The 15,374-nt window shown below is 38.2% G+C and overlaps 1 long non-coding RNA gene across 20 annotated transcripts in view; it reads right to left on the bottom strand.

The window, feature by feature from the left end:
* The window catches only part of LOC309637018, a 277,223-nt gene that overhangs the window by 32,042 nt on the left and 229,807 nt on the right, over window positions 1-15,374 (bottom strand). The gene's annotated exons all lie outside the window — the stretch shown is intronic.

Here is a 15,374-nt window from a genome sequence, read left to right as displayed (position 1 = left end):
GTAAGCCACGGAGGACAACTGGCAGTTAAATATATATATCTACCATACGACCCAGCAATTCTACTGGGAAATAAAAACATACGTCCACACCAAAACTTACACACAAATGTTCAGAGCGGCCCCAAACTGGAAACAACCCAAATGTCTAGCAACTGGAGAATGAATAAACAAATTGTGATATATCCATACTACCATAAACTACTACTCAGCAGTAAAAAGGAACAAACTACTTACACATGCAACATGGATGAGTCTCAAAATCTTTATACTGAATGAAAGAAGCCAACACAAAAGAGTACATACTGTATGATTCCATTTATATAAAACTGTAGAAAATACAAACTAATCTATAGAGACCCAAAGCAGATCAGTGATTGCCTAGGGCCAGGGCCAGAAGGAGAGATGGATTGCCAAGGGGCACAAGGAAACTTTTGGAGATAATGAAGATGTTCTATAACTTGATTGTCATGGCTATTTTATGGATGTAAGCCTGTAGAGACTCATCAATTATATATTTTAAATGGATGCACTCTGTTGCATATAAACTAAGTAAATTTGCTAAACATAAAGATGGGGACTGTCAAGAGAAGCACAGGAACAAAGGCACAGAAGTGTGAATGCCTATGTATCTTAATATCTGAGAATAGCTTTCAAATTCCCTCCAAGTAACAACCCTGTCTTGTATTATGTATACAGTCCTCTCAGTGTCCTGAAAAAAGCAGGGCAATGCTGTTTCTGAATTGCATGGAATCTGTTCACTATACCCACAGGTAGCTGTCTAAAGAGTGCTAGATCTACTACTATTGGAGGACTGAGCACAAATCCCAACCCTCTCCTTATCCTTCTGAGACCTGCAGGAAGTCATTTTACCTCTCAAAGCCTAATCTTCAAACTGAAGCTGAGGGACTTCCCTGGTGGTCCAGTGGTAAAGAATCTGCCTTCCAACGCAGGGGACGCAGGTTCGATCCCTGGTCGGGGAACTAAGATCGCACATGCCACAGGGCAACTAAGCCCGTGTGCCACAACTACTGAGCTCATGCGCCTCAGCTAGAGCCCTCATGCCACAAACTACAGAGCCCACATGCTCTGGAGCCTGCACGCCACAACTAGAGAAGAGAAAACCCGCATACCACGGCTAGATAGAAGCCCGCGCACCACAACAAAGAGCCCATGCGCCGCAATGAAAGATCCCACGTGCCTCAATGAAGACCCCGTGTGCTGCAACTAAGACCTGATGCAGCCAAAAATAAATAAAATAAGTAATAATTAATAAATCTTTAAAAAACAAAACAAAAATGAAGCTGATAATATCCCCATAATACAGTTGTCCTAAGGGTTAAAATAATGCCTATAAAAGTACCTAGTAATATTTAAGTAGATGCTACATGTCCATGACAAATAGTAGTGCTTTTAAACATATTTGCTGATTGACATGTCAGTTGCCATCTAGCTATTCATATACTCAAATCTCTTATTATCTGACTAAGTGTTATCCGTATCAAATGATTTTCTTAATCAGAGACACACTTTTCAATCACTTTGGTCAATGAGGTGCTCTAGAAATGAGAGTTGATTTTAATATTAGGTTGGGCAGAATACAATTACCAAGGTAAATCTGTCCCCACAAAAATCATATAGAGCATTCCAAAGTTGGAGTGACCTGGGGATTATCCATTGTTTCTAGATTATCTACGTCACTTGTCTCTATTGGTGCAGTCAGTGGAGAGTAGACTACTGTCTAAACAAAGAATAAACCAACCAAAAAACAAATGGTCAGTATATGTGGTCCCAGTGTGAAGATTTCAAGGAGAAAGGGGAATAATGGGTACAGCAAGGGCACTGACTACAGAAAGTCAAGGCAGGAAGAGACTGCTTAATGCAGCTGCTAAGAAGAGGAAATGCACGTTTAGGAAAATTTCTAGGAGATCGTTTTTAAGAAGTTACCAGACACATTTAGTAAACGGAACACAGGCATCCCTTCTCCCAGAAATAAAATGGATAATATAATCAAACTTCCAAAGACTACTTCATAGGAATGTCTGACTGAAATGGCAAATTATAGATGAGAGCAGTTATATTTGTTGAGAAATTCTGTGCTTGAAGACCTCAGACGAGCTTTGTCATTTCTTCATATTCCTCTGTCTACGGGTGAAGAATTCTTCATCACATATAGGGAGATGTGGGTTGGTTTTTAACACATTTTTGTTAGTAAACAAACTTCTTTCTTTCAGTTTAGGGGTCAGCAAACTACAGCTCTGGAGTCAAATCCCGTCCACTCCCTGTTTTATTGGAATCTAGTCACACCCATTTGTTTTCTCTTGTCTATAGCTTCTTTGTCACTACAAGAGAGTTGAGTGGTTGTAACAAAGATCATATGACCTGCAAAGTCCATACTGTGATATTGTAATTATTTCCTCTCTGGACCTTTATAGATAAAGTTTGATGGTCCCCTCTTCTAGATAATACAAAGTTAGATGCAGACATGGGGATACCTGCACTGATGCCACATCAGGAATAGGGGAGGTTTGCTTACAAGAAAAAGAATGACACATTGGACTTAAAAGAAAAATATCCATGTTCAATAATAGGAATCAACAACAAAAAAGAACAAAGAGAGAGTCAAATATATTTAGCTCTTGGGTCTTTGAACCACCCTGTATTATACAATCCCATTAGAGCCAAAATCTTTAGGGAGACTGATTAAAGGGAAGCTTGTGAAAACGAGAGAGAAGGTACCCTATCAAATCAAGCAAAAATGTCTTGCCCAATTTCCCTTTCTCCAGAATACGATAAACTGAATCATTGTTCACTTAGCATTTTTGTTTGTCCATTTTACATTATTTTCTCTCTTGCTCTTGTATGCAGCGTCTATATGCCCAGAGAGGGCACCCCCCCCCCCCGACTTTTGCCCAGTGTGCGCATCCTTAGCATAAGCACAATCAGGTGCTTAATGAATAGCTGGTGATGATGATGATCAAGAGCTTAATAACAGGGTCATTTCTGAAGGCTGATTAATGGGGCTTCGAGTTAATATCTTTTCACTCTCTCTTTAGCACTCATTTGTGTGTGTGCATGTGGGTGTAGAGAGACTAAAAATTGAACATTCACTGAAAGAAACAAGTAGAATGTTCCATTAGGAGTAGGTAGATAGCTTTGTCAGAATATCTGCTGATGGTTAAAGAATGAGATATCCAAGATTTTATTCCTATGACTCATTCTATGATTTGGACATCATTTATCCTAGCTAACCTCCATTTCCAAGATTTTCACAACCACATTTACCACTGGCAACATCTTAAATGGACCTGCAAGCTTAAGAGATCCTTGGTTCAACCGGAAACAATATTTACTACTTTTACAGTAGTCCACCAATGCACCAGGAAACCAAAAGGGGCTGACAGCCACGGCGATGCTACAAGGCTGCCATGCCACGAAGGGGGCCATTTAAGTTTTGACTTGAGAATAACAATTCCTCAGAAACCCTCTCTCTTTGCTAATGCGGATGATGACTCCTCAGTCTTAGGTTCTTACCGAAGTGTTACACTAAAACAAGAAAAACCAACCTCACCCGAAACAGGATTCCCTTTACCAGCTCCTTTGTTTCTGTCAACTGGGCCGTCATTCTTCGAGATTTAAAATGTGGGAATGGTCTTTTATTTGTCCCTCCCCCTCCCTCCCCAAATCCATTTTTAGTTACAAAGTCCCATTGCTCGTCTGTGGAACATATGTCTTTGATCTGCTCCTTCCTCTTCACTTTTCACTCCTGTGTGTGTAACTTCTTCACCTCTTCACCTCCCGGGTACCTCTGGTAGCTTCCTTGCTAGCCTCCCATCCTCCAGTTTCTCCCTCCTCTGATCTATCTGGAGTTCCATTAACAGAACACTCTGCTTTAAATTCTGTTTTTATTTTGCCATTCCCTAGCCCCAAATCTTCATTGGCAACTGATAGCATTTCATAGTTACAAGACCGTGCATGTGTGAAAACTCCACAAGCAGTAAAACATTATAGAATTCTTGTCTTTAGCAATTATGGTTCTTCCTGGCTTTTAGGACATGACACCAAGTAACCCACCTTCCGTGAAGTACAACCTGATTTGGAACAGCTGGCTAACATGCCACCTCGGGCTCTGGTTAGGTCAGACTCATCACTGTCAAAGAGCATGCCCTGCTCTCCCCCATACCCGTACCCTGCAGAGAGAGACAGGGAGGCTGAATGACAGCCCAACTGGGAGCTTTTTATATTGTGAAATGACCAGACATATATGGTTTGCCGAAGAGCTCTGTTCTTGATCCTGTCTTGTTTATTTCATTAAAGCCTTGGATAAAAATAGATCCGATTCTTATGAAATCTGTAGATATTGAAAGTGGGGGAAAATAAAAGCTGTGCCAGATGACAAGATCAAAGTTCAAAGAGAACTCCAACAGGAAGTCAAAATAAAGAGCACAAAATATGACAGGAATAAATAAGTTTTGAATGCTAGGCTCAAAACTCCAACTGAATTGTGTGGGAGAGAGTTCATATAATAATTATTCTAAAATATTTCCAGGGGAGGAGATCAGAATAAGTGTAAGGGCATTCAAGGGGGCATGGATTATTTATAAGGAAAATACAAACCAAGCCAACAGTTTTGCCTCCAAAAGAACCAAAGCACACACAGGCTGTATTAATAGAATTATGTTGTCTAGAATAAGGGAGAGACTAGTTACATGGTGTTCTCCACTGGTTGGAAAGCTGCAGAATATTTTCAATTCTGGTTGCCATATCAATTGACAAACAAATACATGAAGACTTGTGAAAGATCTGTATATAGATTTACTCATGTTTAATTTGAAAGGAGGACATTAAGAAAGGATTTAATATCTACTTTCAAGGACTGTCTCCCAAAAAGAGAGAGTAGAAATATTCCCTCATAGCAAAGGAGAAAAGAGCTAGACTCATTGGTGAAAGTTTGGAGGAGGTAAATTTTAGGTCAACAGAAAAAAAAAACAAAAAAACTTTTTCTATCAGTAAAAGATATAAATCTGTGGGATAAGATGCTTTGAGAAATAAACTTCTTGTGACTTAGAAGAGTTTAAATATAGATTGAGTGACATCATCACAGGAACTTTTCTGGCATTCTTAGAGTGCAGAGATTTAGGCTAGATAACATGAAGGTTATGTTCTTTTCATCTCCAAGATGTGGTATCGCTCTGCCACACCTGTAATACCCTCTCCTCTCCCATCTCCACACAACAATGATCATATCTGCTCTCCATTTATAGACATCTATGTCCTTCTCACTAGAATGGGACCTTTTTTTTTTTTAACATCTTTATTGGAGTATAATTGCTTTACAATGTTGTGTTAGTTGCTGCTGTATAACAAAGTGAATCAGCTATATGTATACATATATCGCTATATCCCCTCCTTCTTGCACCTCCCTCCCACCCTCCTATTCTACCCCTCTAGGTGGACACAAAGCACCGAGCTGATCTCCCTGTGCTATGTGGCTGCTTCCCACTAGCTAGCTATTTTACATTTGATAGTGTATATATGTCCATGCCACTCTCTCACTTCATCCCAGCTTACCCTTCCCACTCCCCGTGTCCTCAAGAGCATTCTCTATGTCTGCGTCTTTATTCCTGTCCTGCCCCTAGTTTCTTCAGAACCATTTTTTTTAAAGGTTCCATATATATGTGTTAGCATATAGTATTTGTTTTTCTCTTTCTTACTTCACTCTGTATGACAGTCTCTAGGTCCATCCACCTTACTACAAATAACTCAATTTCATTTCTTTATATGGCTGAGTAATATACCGTTGTATATATGTGCCACATTTTCTTTACCCATTCATCTGTCGATGGACACTTAGGTTGCTTCCATGTCCTGGTTATTGTAAACAGAGCTGCAATGAACGTTGTGGTACATGACTCTTTTTGAATTATGGTTTTCTACATGCCCAGTAGTGGGATTGCTGGGTCATATGGTAGTTCTATTTTTAATTTTTTAAGGAACCTCCATGTTGTTCTCCATAGTGGCTGTATCAATTTACATTCCCACCAACAGTGCAAGAGGGTTCCCTTTTCTCCACACCCTCTCCAGCATTTATTGTTTGTAGATTTTTTGATGATGGCCATTCTGACTGGTGTGAGGTGACACCTCATTTGGTTTTGATTTGCATTTCTCTAATGATTAGTGATGTTGAGCATCCTTTGATGTGTTTGTTTGGCAATCTGTACATCTTTGGAGAAATGTCTACTTAGGTCTTCTGTCCATTTTTGGATTGGGTTGTTTGTTTTTTGACATTGAGCTGCATGAGCTGCTTGTATATTTTGGAGATTAATCCTTTGTCAGTTGCTTCATTTGCAAATATTTTCTCCCATTCTGAGGGTTGTCTTTTTGTCTTATGTTTTCCTTTGCTGTGCTAAAGCTTTTAAGTTTCATTAGGTACCATTTGTTTATTTTTGTTTTTACTTCCATTTCTCTAGGAGGTGGGTCAGAAAGGATCTTGCTGTGATTTATGTCAAAGAGTGTTCTGCCTATGTTTTCCTCTAAGAGTTTTATAGTGTCTGGCCTTATATTTAGGTCTTTAATCCATTTTGAGTTTTTTGTGTATGGTGTTAGGGAGTGTTCTAATTTCATTCTTTTACATGTAGCTGCCCAGTTTTCCCAGCACCACTTATTGAAGAGGCTGCCTTTTCTCCACTGTATGTTCTTGCCTCCTTTATCAAAGATAAGGTGACCATATGTGCATGGGTTTATCTCTGGGCTTTCTATTCTGTTCCATTGATCTATATTTCTGTTTTTGTGCCAGTACCATACTGTCTTGATTACTGAAGCTTTGTAGTATAGTCTGAAGTCAGGGAGCCTGATTCCTCCAGCTCCGTTTTTCTTTCTCAAGATTGCTTTGGCTATTCAGGGTCTTTTATGTTTCCATACAAATTGTGAAATTTGTTGTTCTAGTTCTGTGAAAAATGCCATTGGTAGTTTGATAGGGATTGCACTGAATCAGTAGATTACTTTGGGTAGTATAGTCATTTTCACAATGTTAATGCTTCCAATTCAAGAAAATGGTATATCTCTCCATCTGTGGGTATCATCTTTAATTTCTTTCATCAGTGTCTTATAGTTTTCTGCATACAGATATTTTGTCTCATTAGGTAGGTTTATTTCTAGGTATTTTATTCTTTTTGTTGCAGTGGTAACTGGCAGTGTTTCCTTAATTTCTCTTTCAGATTTTTCATCATTAGTGTATAGGAATGCAAGAGATTTCTGTGCATTAATTTTGTATCCTGCTACTTTACCAAATTCATTGATTAGCTCTAGTAGTTTTCTGGTAGCATCTTTAGGATTCTCTACGTATAGTATCATGCCGTCTGCAAACAGTGACAGTTTTACTTCTTCTTTTCCAATTTGGATTCCTTTTATTTCTTTTTCTTTTCTGATTGCTGTGGCTAAAAATTCCAAAACTATGTTGAGTAATAGTGGTGAGAGCGACAACCTTGTCTTGTTCCTGATCTTACAGGAAATGGTTGCAGTTTTTCACCACTGAGAATGATGTTGGCTGTGGGTTTGTCATATATGGCCTTTATTATGTTGAGGTAGTTCCCTCTATGCCTACTTTCTGGAGGGTTTTTATCATAAACGGGTGTTGAATTTTGTCAAAAGCTTTTTCTGCATCCAGTAAAATGATCATATGGTTTTTCTCCTTCAATTTGTTAGTATGGTTTATCACATTGATTTTTTGCATATGTTGAAGAATTCTTGCATTCCTGGGATAAACCCCACTTGATCATAATGTGTGATCCTTTTAATGTGCTGTTGGATTCTGTTTGCTGGTATTTTGCTGAGGATTTTTGCATCTATGTTCATCACTGATATATTGGCCTGTAGTTTTCTTTCTTTGTGACATCTTTGCCTGGTTTTGGTATCAGGGTGATGGTGGCCTCGTAGAATGAGTTTGGGAGTGTTCCTCCCTCTGCTATATTTCGGAAGAGTTTGAGAAGGATAGGTGTTAGCGCTTCTCTAAATGTTTGATAGAATTCGCCTGTGAAGCCATCTGGTCCTAGGCTTTTGTTTGTTGGAAGATTTTTTAATCACATTCTCAATTTCAGTGCTTGTGATTTGTCTGTTTATATTTTCTACTTCTTCCTGGTTCAGTGTCAGAAGGTTGTGCTTTTCTAAGAATGTGTCCATTTCTTCCAGGTTGTCCATTTTATTGGCATATAGTTGCTTCTAGTAATCTCTCATGATCCTTTGTATTTCTGCAGTGTCAGTTGTTACTTCTCCTTTTTCATTTCTAATTCTATTGATTTGAGTCTTCTCCCTTTTTTTCTCGATGAGTCTGGCTAATGGTTTATCAATTTTGCTTATCTTCTCAAAGAACCAGTTTTTAGTTTTATTGATTTTTGCTATTGTTTCCTTCATTTCTTTTTCATTTATTTCTGATCTGATCTTTATGATTTCTTTCCTTCTGCTAACTTTGGGGTTTTTTTGTTCTTCTTTCTCTAATTGCTTTAGGTGTAAGGTTAGGTTGTTTGAGATGTTTCTTGTTTCTTAAGGTAGGATTGTATTGCTATAAACTTCCCTCTTAGAACTGCTTTTGCTGCATCCCATAGGTTTTGGGTCACCGTGTTTTCATTGTCATTTGTTTCTAGGTATTTTTTGATTTCCTCTTTGATTTCTTCAGTGATCTCTTGGTTATTTAGTAGTGTGTTGTTTAGCCTCCATGTGTTTGTATTTTTTACAGATTTTTTGCTGTAATTGATATCTCGTCTCATAGCGTTGTGGCCGGAAAAGATTTGATACAATTTCAATTTTCTTTAATTTTCCAAGGCTTGCTTTGTGACCCAAGATATGATCTATCCTGGAGAATGTTCCATGAGCACTTGAGAAGAAAGTGTATTTTGCTGTTCTTGGATGGAATGTCCTATAAATATCAATTAAGTCCATCTTGTTTAATGTATCATTTAAAGCCTGTGTTTCCTTATTTATTTTCATTTTTTTAAAACACCTTTATTGGAGTACAATTGCTTTACAACTGTGTGTTAGTTTCTGCTTTATAACAAACTGAATCAGCTATACATATACATATATCCCCACATCTCCTCCCTCTTGCATCTCCCTCCCACCCTCCCTACCTCACCCCTCTAGGTAGACACAAAGCACTGAGCTGATCTCCCTGTGCTATGTGGCTTCTTCCCATGAGCTATCTATTTCACATTTGGTAGTGTATATATGTCCATGCCACTCTCTCACTTCATCCCAGCTTACCCTTCCCCCTTCCCATGTCAAGTCCATTCTTTATGTCTGCATCTTTATTCCTGTCCTGCTCCTAGGTTCTTCAGAACCTTTTTTTTTAGATTCCATATATATGTGTTAGCATACAGTATTTGTTTTTCTCTTTCTGACTTACTTCACTCTGTATGACAGACTCTAGGTCCATCCACCTCACTACAAATAACTCAATTTCATTTCTTTTTATGGCTGAGTAATATTCCACTGTATATATGTGCCACATCTTCTTTATCCATTCATCTGTCGATGGACAGTTAGGTTGCTTCCATGTCCTGGCTATTGTAAACAGAGCTGTAATGAACGTTGTGGTACATGACTCTTTTTGAATTATGGTTTTCTCAGGGTATATGCACAGTAGTGGGATTGGATGATCTGTCCATCTGTGATCGTGGGGTGTTAAAGACCCCTACTATTATTGTGTTACTGTCGTTTTTCCCTTTTATGGCTGTTAGCATTTGCCTTCTGTATTGAGGTGCTCCTATGTTGGGTGCATAAATATTTACAATTGTTCTATCTTCTTCTTGGATTGATCCCTTCATCATTATGTAGTGTCCTTCTTTATCTCTTGTAATAGTCTTTATTTTAAAGTCTATTTTGTCTGATATGAGAATTGCTACTCCAGCTTTCTTTTGATTTCCATTTGCATGGAATATCTTTTTCCATTCCCTCACGTTCAGTCTGTATGTGTCCCTAGGTCTGAAGTGGGTCTCTTGTAGACAGCATATATACGGGTCTTGTTTTTGTATCCATTCAGCCAGTCTATGTCTTTTGGTTGGAGCATTTAATCCATTTACATTTAAGGTAGTTATCAATATGTATATTCCTATTACCATTTTCTTAATTGTTTTGGCTTTGTCATTGTAGGTCTTTTCCTTCTTTTGTGTTTCCTGCCTAGAGAAGTTCCTTTAGCATTTGTTGTAAAACTGGTTTGGTGGTGTTGAATTCTCTTAGCTTTTGCTTGTCTGTAAAGGTTTTAATTTCTCTGTCGAATCTCTGTTGAATATGAGATCCTTGCTGGGTAGGGTAATCTTGGTTGTAGGTTTTTCCCTTTCATCACTTTAAATATGTCCTGCCACTCCCTTCTGGCTTGCAGAGTTTCTGTGGAAAGATCAGCTATTAACCTTATGGGGATTCCCTTACATGTTATTTGTTGCTTTTCCCTTGCTGCTTTTAATATTTTTTCTTTGTATTTAATTTTTGATAGTTTGATTAATATATGTCTTGGCATGGTTCTCCTTGGATTTATCCTTTATGGGACTCTCTGTGCTTCCTGGACTTCATTAACTATTTCCTTTCCCATAAGGAAAACTTAGGGAAGTTTTCACCTATAATCTCTTCAAATATTTTCTCAGTCCCTTTCTTTTTCTCTTCTTCTTCTGGGACCCCTATAATTCGAATGTTGGTGTGTTTAATGTTGTCCCAGAGGTCTCTGACACTGTCCTCAATTCTTTTCATTCTTTTTTCTTTATTCTGCTCTACGGTAGTTATTTCCACTATTTTATCTTCCAGATCACTTATCCGTTCTTCTGCCTCAGTTATTCTGCTATTGATTCCTTCTAGAGAATTTTTAATTTCATTTATTGTGTTGTTCATCACTGTTTGTTTGCTCTTTAGTTCTTCTAGGTCCTTGTTAGACATTTCTTGTATTTTCTCCATTCTATTTCCAAGATTTTGGATCATCTTTACTGTCATTACTCTGAATTCTTTTTCAGGTAGACTGCCTATTTCCTCTTCATTTATTTGGTCTGGTGAGTTTTTACCTTGCTCCTTCATATGCTGTGTGTTTCTCTGTCTTCTCATTTTGCTTAATCTACTGTGTTTGGGGTCTCCTTTTCGCAGGCTGCAGGTTCCCAGTTCCCGTTGTTTTTGGTGTCTGCCCCCAGTGGGTAGGGTTGGTCCAGTGGGTTTTGTAGGCTTCCTCGTGGAGGGGACTGGTGCCTGTGTTCTGGTGGATGAGGCTGGATCTTGTCTTTCTGGTGGGCTGGACCTCATCTGGTGGTGTGTTTTGGGGTGTCTGTGAACTTATTATGATTTTAGGCAGCCTCTCTGCTAATGGGTGGGGTTGTGTTCCTGTCTTGCTAGTTGTTTAGCATAGGGTGTCCAGCACTGTAGCTTGCTGGTCGTTGAGTGGAGCTGGGTCTTAGTGTTGAGATGGAAATCTCTGGGAGAGCTTTCACCATCTGATATTACATGGGGCGGGAGGTCTCTGGTGGACCAATGTCCTGAACTCGGCTCTCCCACCTCAGAGGCTCAGGCCTGACACCCGGCCGGAGCACCAAGACCCTGTCAGCCACACGGCTGGAAACCGGTGGTGGATGCAGTAGTTCGGCGTTCCCTCAGACAGCCTGTAGTAGGGATTCCCGTGGTGCCATCTTGCGCTGGAGGATGCTCTAGACTGGGAGCTTCTTGAAGGTAAGGATTCTGTTTTTGTATCTATACATTCCTGGATCGTAGCACAGTTCCCAAGGAGTTGAAGTACTCAATATACTTCACTGAATTTTAAAGTTCTACCTAGAAAAACCCTACCCACTCTTCAGAGTACAATAGGAGTTCCCGCTTTCCACAGGAAGCCTTCCCTAATCAATCCTATAGCTTTTATATTTTGTGTCGCACAACTTGCCACAATGTAGTTCTCTTTACCTTTCCTTGTATAATGTTGTTTAGTGTGTGCTATTTCTATCTTCCCAACTAGACTGTTAGTCCTCAGTGATGAAAAGAATACCATTTAAAAATTATGCCACCTACTTATCACTGTGTTCAGAATGGAATTGATTGGTGCTAATGTGCTTGCTGATTGAAAAGTAATCTCCTAGAAAATTTTAACGTTAAAAAAAACTTCCTCCACTTACTAATCACAAAGAGAAAAATAGTAACTTTATAGTGGAAAAACACGGCAGACACTACCTTAACCAAGTGATCAAAATTAACATCACCAGTAAGATAGCATATAGACATCATTGACCCTGATATGATGTCATCATCTCTTTGGTGGCATCTTTGCCAAAAATGGATAACCTCAATCTAATCATGAAAAAACATCACATAAATCCAAACTAAGGGACAGTCTACAAAATACCTGAGCAGTAGTACTCTTTAATAATGGTGGGGCCATGGAAGACAAAGAAAGACTGAAGAACTGTCCCAGACTGAAAGAGACCGAGGAACAACACACTAAATGCAATGTGGGATACCAAATTGGTCCCTGGACCAGAAAAATGACATTAAAGGGAAATGGGGAGAAATTCTAATAAGGCCTGTAATTAGTTAGTAGCACTATAACAATGTTAACTTCTTAGTTATGATAATGGTACTGTGGTTGTAAAAATGTTAACATTAGGGGAATCTAGATGAACACTCTACTATTTTGCAACTTGCCCATAGGTCTAAAATTACTTCAAAATACCATTTAAATAAATCATATTTTGGTTTCATCAACAAATTAACAAGAGAATAGTGTCTATGCAAAGTTCATACACTTCTCACAGGGAATGGTCATGAGGGATAAAGAACTTGAGTGGGGATCCAAACAACAAAGACAGCTACCTTTAACAAAAACAAGCCACAGTTGATTTCCATTATTCGTGGCAGTTATCTTCTATAGAGCTGCTGCGAACACTGAATTAGTGAATACTGAAGAATCCCTCCTAGGGGAAATACCGGCTTAGTTTCCTGCAAGCCTCTGGTCATGTTTTCATCAACTAATCAGTACATAATTTTGTTTTATGTGTGTTTCTGTTTAGAGACACCTTATTTAATATATATTGTTGATTCATTAACATTGAACTCATGGCCATCAGCACCGTAACTCATATGTGTGAATGAAGCATATCTAACACACATATTTTTTCCATAAGGCGCATGACAGCTTTCTGTGTTTAGGAACACTCAACAGCACTGCAGCACTGCCCCTGGGGGCCATTTTAAACAGTGAAATCTTTGACAAAATGTGCAAAAATGCAAAAAACATGGCACTAAATAAATCCCAAAAAGGACACAGTAAGAGAGCTTCAACAAGAAGGCAGAGTCGCCTTGTTCAACCCCAGCTAGGAGGTTGTGTGTACCAGCAAAACAAATTTTCGCTGCCTTGCACATGTCTCCAACTGACCACAAAAGCACCGCCAGTATTAATTTGGGTTTACAAATAAATAACTTTTAGTGAGTGGGTGAATTTGCAAATATGAGATTCATAAATAATGAGGACTGATCATACCTTTAAACATGTCCAATGACTGTGAAGTTATGTTCTTGCCTTTAGTGAATAAGTATAATATTTGGATTTGAAAAAAAGAATTGAATTCTCAGAAAATTAGAAAGTAACTGAGAATTCTTCACTTATTAGAACCCGGCAGAAAGAGTGGGGCTTCTTCACTAAGACTTGCCCAATTTCAGTATCACACTTTTCTTAGAGATGGAGACAGTGCATGGACATTTGTCTCTGAACTTTCATTCAGTTTGGGGGTACTTTAATTCTATAATTTCGTTCTATCTCAGTTTATGGTCTTTTCCCCCACCCTGGCTACACTGAGGGTCTTTGAGTACCTTGGCCTCATCAAGTCCAATGATATTTATTTCCTTTCCATTTTAGTCATCAGTACACATGGCCACAACCTGAAATTCATCAAAAGCTGGAACTGTTTCAACCTCAGGAAAGCCTCTCTTAATTATCACATATCCACTCCTCACTTCTACTGAATCTATTCAATTTCAATTTGTGACATAGAAACTCCAAAATTCCAACGAATCCCCCAAGCCAATCATTCTTATCTAGCTCTACTTTAGTCAATAACGCTTGTGAAGTCATTTCAATGATGCTTTCACCAGCACCCCAGGATCTATTATCTTTTGACCTTTTACATCTTTTCATTTTCCAAATTATGATCATGAGTAATCACCATTTGTTTCCTCTGCTTTCATTCCTGGCCTGCAAAGTATTTCTGCAAAAATTCACAATACCATACTGTTAAAATCCAAAATGAATTAATTTACCCAATCAACCTTCAACAAATCTTTACCATTCTTATCCATCTACTGTTGAATCCCAATTGCAGAGACAGGATCTGGCAAGTATTCCCTCCCTTCTACACATAACTGCCAAGACTCTAGTTCAGACTGATACATAGATCACCTGTCTGTGGTAATAAGTTCTTAACTAGTCTCCCCCTATCCTGTCTTGTCCACTTTATAAGCTAATTAATCATCTTAAAGTAGACAGTTAATCAACCTACATGCTCCCTACAGCTACCTGGCAAAATTCCAAACACCTTTATATGGCATTAAAATCCCTTTAAGAACTGATTTCAGATTACTTGTAAAGACTTTTCTTCTATTAAATCCATTTTATACTATGTCTAAGCCCAAATGGACTATTTCCATTCCCAAATAGTTCCTACTTCTCTCTAATCAAGCCCCTTATTTATATTTTCCCTTTATCAGAAATATTTTACCCCTAATCTCTATCCCTCAAAATCTTACCCATTCTTCAAGCCCCAGCTCAAAATACATCTCTTCTATGAAACCTCCTCTGATTCAACCTTTGGAAATATTCTCTTTCTCTGACTCACCATAGCATTTTGGAATTGCACTTAATGCATCTGTATTTGTGAAGTAATTATTTTATTCTCCTCACTATATTTCAAGATCTTTGAGGGCAGGAAATATCATATCTATCTTGCATTCATGACAACACCTAGCACAAATGCTCAGTAAAGTACTATTTAATAAATGAATGAATGAATGTGAGATATATATGCAATATGGGTATGGACATAATATATATAATATATATCTGTCTATATAATATGATCTATGTATAACAGAGAAGATTGAAAACATTGTTAATGGCCCATATTATTGATACAGTAAAACTTGAAATAGACATAGGGGAAAAGAAAACAAAACAGTAGTAAGTTATCAGTTATTTGATAAAGTGACATGAAATTGATTGGAGAAACTGATGAGTGGTTAACTATTGTAACATTAACTCTTTAGGTTGTACTGAAATCCTTCCAGATAGCAAGGTTTATTTATTTCATTCCTGGGATTAAAAACTAAAAGATAACATAAGACTAATTGTATTCTATGAATTCTTAAATTGGATA

Source organism: Balaenoptera physalus (genome assembly GCF_965194825.1).
Source record: "Balaenoptera physalus genome assembly, chromosome: 10".
In the NCBI taxonomy this organism is placed as follows: domain Eukaryota; kingdom Metazoa; phylum Chordata; class Mammalia; order Artiodactyla; family Balaenopteridae; genus Balaenoptera; species Balaenoptera physalus.
This window is presented reverse-complemented; position numbering and strand designations above follow the sequence as displayed.